Consider the following 5384-nt stretch of genomic DNA (forward strand, 5'->3'; position numbering starts at 1 on the left):
TGGATGGAATTTTGCTGCTTCTCTTTCTCCACAGTGGCGGCAATTAATTTGTCAGTCATAGTTAAGAAAGACTGTGCAATTCTGTCATTTAACTGGCAGATCTGAGAAAAAGAAGGTACTTTAGTTCCTTCATTTGGAACATTTGGTAACTAAACATTGCATCTGTTATAATGTGTCATGAGGTGGCCTTCAGATCGGTTTTAAAAGTAGCTTATATTGGTGAATATGCTCATAATATTCTAGACAACATCTAAAACAGGTTACCAAAATATTGCTTCTGTTGTAATATATCATAAAGTGGCCTTCAGAACTGATTTTAAATGCTGGCAGTTACGTTTTGGATTCAGCAGACCAGGCCTTCCTGTAAAACGAACTGGTAAACTTTGATGAAATTCTGATGACTTGCAATTTGGTTAACATCTCAAAGACAGAAGAGCTTTGTGTGCACACACAAACAAATGACTACAAGTCAAAAAAGAGACTAAAACAGCAAAACCAAATAAAATGGAGATGATTGATTCAGTGAGCTGATCGCTGTCCCATTGGCATAGTGCTGAAACCAAAGGCAATGGTGGCCAAACTCTTTGTCAATGAGATGCAGAAAGGTGAACCAACTTACAAAAGACAATGAAAAGAACTTAATTATGAAGAAATAAAGATGGTCAATTGATACAATGCTAATAGTCTCCAAGACTCTCCAATGCCTTTTTAGAAAGCTTCTGGTTTAATTAAAGCTTTGATCTCTCTCACACAGACACATTATAAGCTGCTTATTTGATATAAGACTACTTATGAAAAATGTAGAAAACACATTTAAAGATAGCTGCTGTACTTTTCAAATTTTGATTTGTTATTAGGAACTAGCACTGAGAAAAATCAGCACTTGAACTATCATAGAATGAGTAAAACTTTTCTTGTACAAAGTGGATTAACTGATTTGTGAAGTTAAAAAGTTGTACTCATTGTATTTACAAAGAATAAAAATATATTGAATTTAAACAATCCTTCCTTTGTTTCTTTCACTTCTCTCCCTCAGTTCCTGGATTAGTTTCCTCCAGATAATACTGTACACTGCTTGCCAGACAACAGAAACATTCTTCAAATATAAGGAGTACTTGTGGCACCTTAGAGACTAACAAATTTATTTGAGCATAAGCTTTCATGAGCTACAGCTCACTTCATTGGATGTATTCAGTGATCTTGCCTACCGCAGGGTTTCTTTAATCTTTCTCTGAAGCAGCTGGCATGGACCTCTTCTGAAGACAGAGTACTGGACTCAGTGGATCATGGGTTTAAGTTACCTGGACAATTCTTTTGTTCCATGTTAAAATGGTCAACAACTAACCAGACAGCTAACAAGGCACTGTTGATGGGATGGAGGGGCACACCACTTCCCCCCAATTAAAATGACTTTTAGGTGTGCAATTATATCAACAATCCAAAGATCAGATAATGTAATTCCCAGAACGCAAGAAAGAAACTGGCAGTGGGAACAGAAAAGGCAGAAATGTAGAAATGAAGGAAAGGCACTGTAACCATATGGTGATCAGTGAATGAAGAGAATATACACATTAGAAATTTGATATAGAGGTTTACATAAACCATGTCAAGGAACAAAGACCATGGGTGAAATCCTGGCAAAAACATCTATTTACTTCAGTGGGGCTAAGATTTCGTCTGTTTCCCAGATGTTCAGTTTAAGTTTTTTGCATGGCAGCCTATTCAAGGCAGCCAAATCGAAGTATACAAGACTACTCCTCTGTTTGGGGGTGCTGAGGCTTTCCAGCTCTATAGTATTAGTTTTCTAGTAATTAGGGAGACAGAGAAGCCAGCCTTCTTAGTAGGATAGAAGGATCCAAAATTTTGGAATTGCACTCTGAATTTACAAACTTTTTTTTATTATTAGGTTTCTCTCATCAATAAACTAAACCCTAAAAATAGGAAATAAAAAGTTAAGAATTAAAGATAGTAAAGTCAAGCACTCACAAATTTGGAAATGCCAGAATTAATGTTGCCCAGGCAACCTTAATTTGGCTCTGTTATGAGTATGCATTACAATAGATCCTTTAAATTACATGCAGAAGTGTATCTGTGAAAGGTATGGTGTAAGTGAATTACCCAATGTCACATAGGAACTCTGAGCAGAAGCAAGGATAGAATCTAGGTTTCTAGGGTGGCATGTAAATGCCCTATGAGACCACCCTTTCTCCCTGCAGTCCCATCTCATTTACTACAAATGTTTCAACTTCTACAATAAACTAGACAAGAATCTTTCTTTGTGTGTGTGTGTGTGTGTGTGTGTATGTATGTATATACACACACACACACACACAATCTTGATTCATCCCCAGAGCAGATTGATCCAATGCACTGACTGAACCAGTGTTCCCTTGTAATGATATGAGATCATGTAATTAAAGACTGTATCATAATGAATACAAAGGTGGCAGTGGGAGGGCGGAGAGTTATGGTTGCATGAGCAACATTCATTCTGGCATTTTCTAACTTGAGCATGCTTGACTTTGCAACCTTTAAATCCTTGACTTCGTATTTCCTAATTTATGGTATAGTTTATTGATCAGAGCAACCGTAACTAATGTTAAATGAAGTTTTGAAAAACTAAGGAAATTTACAAAGTCTTCTATGCACTATTTAAATAATAAAGCACCTACACACCACTTTATTGAGTTACGGTTTCATAGTATTAGAGAAAAAATAGGCATGTTTTACTGCAACTTCTAAATTTTTTAAATAATTGTGCAACAGAAAACTGAGTAGGGACTCATGCACAAGTAACTTTTTTTTTTAAAGTATTCAGAAAGTTGTGCTCCTAATTTGTAAGAAGCATCTAAACAATACGCATGAAAAGGAGCTGCAGTTAGAATCATAGAATCATAGAATCATAGAATATCAGGGTTGGAAGGGACCCCAGAAGGTCATCTAGTCCAACCCCCTGCTCAAAGCAGGACCAATTCCCAGTTAAATCATCCCAGCCAGGGCTTTGTCAAGCCTGACCTTAAAAACCTCTAAGGAAGGAGATTCTACCACCTCCCTAGGTAACGCATTCCAGTGTTTCACCACCCTCTTAGTGAAAAAGTTTTTCCTAATATCCAATCTAAACCTCCCCCACTGCAACTTGAGACCATTACTCCTCGTTCTGTCATCTGCTACCATTGAGAACAGTCTAGAGCCATCCTCTTTGGAACCCCCTTTCACGTAGTTGAAAGCAGCTATCAAATCCCCCCTCATTCTTCTCTTCTGCAGGCTAAACAATCCCAGCTCCCTCAGCCTCTCCTCATAACTCATGTGTTCCAGTCCCCTAATCATTTTTGTTGCCCTTCGCTGGACTCTCTCCAATTTATCCACATCCTTCTTGAAGTGTGGGGCCCAAAACTGGACACAGTACTCCAGATGAGGCCTCACCAATGTCGAATAGAGGGGAACGATCACGTCCCTCGATCTGCTCGCTATGCCCCTACTTATACATCCCAAAATGCCATTGGCCTTCTTGGCAACAAGGGCACACTGCTGACTCATATCCAGCTTCTCGTCCACTGTCACCCCTAGGTCCTTTTCTGCAGAACTGCTGCCTAGCCATTCGGTCCCTAGTCTGTAGCTGTGCATTGGGTTCTTCCGTCCTAAGTGCAGGACCCTGCACTTATCCTTATTGAACCTCATCAGATTCCTTTTGGCCCAATCTTCCAATTGGTCTAGGTCCTTCTGTATCCTATCCCTCCCCTCCAGCGTATCTACCACTCCTCCCAGTTTAGTATCATCCGCAAATTTGCTGAGAGTGCAATCCACACCATCTTCCAGATCATTTATGAAGATATTGAATAAAACCGGCCCCAGGACCGACCCTTGGGGCACTCCACTTGATACCGGCTGCCAACTAGACATGGAGCCATTGATCACTACCCCTTGAGCCCGACAATTTAGCCAGCTTTCTACCCACCTTATAGTGCATTCATCCAGCCCATACTTCCTTAACTTGCTGACAAGAATACTATGGGAGACCGTGTCAAAAGCTTTGCTAAAGTCAAGAAACAATACATCCACTGCTTTCCCTTCATCCACAGAACCAGTAATCTCATCATAAAAGGCGATTAGATTAGTCAGGCATGACCTTCCCTTGGTGAATCCATGCTGGCTGTTCCTGATCACTTTCCTCTCATGCAAGTGCTTCAGGATTGATTCTTTGAGGACCTGCTCCATGATTTTTCCAGGGACTGAGGTGAGGCTGACTGGCCTGTAGTTCCCAGGATCTTCCTTCTTCCCTTTTTTAAAGATTGGCACTACATTAGCCTTTTTCCAGTCATCCGGGACTTCCCCGGTTCACCACGAGTTTTCAAAGATAATGGCCAGTGGCTCTGCAATCACAGCCGCCAATTCCTTCAGCACTCTCGGATGCAACTCGTCCGGCCCCATGGACTTGTGCACGTCCAGCTTTTCTAAATAGTCCCTAACCGCCTCTATCTCCACAGAGGGCTGGCCATCTCTTCCGCATTTTGTGATGCCCAGCGCAGCAGTCTGGGTGCTGACCTTGTTAGTGAAAACAGAGGCAAAAAAAGCATTGAGTACATTAGCTTTTTCCACATCCTCTGTCACTAGGTTGCCTCCCTCATTCAGTAAGGGGCCCACACATTCCTTGGCTTTCTTCTTGTTGCCAACATACCTGAAGAAACCCTTCTTGTTACTCTTGACATCTCTGGCTAGCTGCAGCTCCAGGTGCGATTTGGCCCTCCTGATAACATTCCTACATGCCCGAGCAATATTTTTATACTCTTCCCTGGTCATATGTCCAACCTTCCACTTCTTGTAAGCTTCTTTTTTATGTTTAAGATCCGCTAGGATTTCACCATTAAGCCAAGTTGGTCGCCTGCCATATTTACTATTCTTTCGACTCATCGGGATGGTTTGTCCCTGTAACCTCAACAGGGATTCCTTGAAATACAGCCAGCTCTCCTGGACTCCTTTCCCCTTCAAGTTAGTCCCCCAGGGGATCCTGGCCATCCGTTCCCTGAGGGAGTCGAAGTCTGCTTTCCTGAAGTCCAGGGTCCGTATCCTGCTGCTTACCTTTGTTCCCTGCGTCAGGATCCTGAACTCAACCAACTCATGGTCACTGCCTCCCAGATTCCCATCCACTTTTGCTTCCCCCACTAATTCTACCCGGTTTGTGAGCAGCAGGTCAAGAAAAGCACCCCCCCTAGTTGGCTCCTCTAGCACTTGCGCCAGGAAATTGTCCCCTACGCTTTCCAAAAACTTCCTGGATTGTCTATGCACCGCTGTATTGCTCTCCCAGCAGATATCAGGAAAATTAAAGTCACCCATGAGAATCAGGGCATGCGATCTAGTAGCTTCCGTGAGCTGCCGGAAGAAAGCCT

Source organism: Lepidochelys kempii, chromosome 3 (genome assembly GCF_965140285.1).
Source record: "Lepidochelys kempii isolate rLepKem1 chromosome 3, rLepKem1.hap1, whole genome shotgun sequence".
Taxonomy (NCBI): domain Eukaryota; kingdom Metazoa; phylum Chordata; order Testudines; family Cheloniidae; genus Lepidochelys; species Lepidochelys kempii.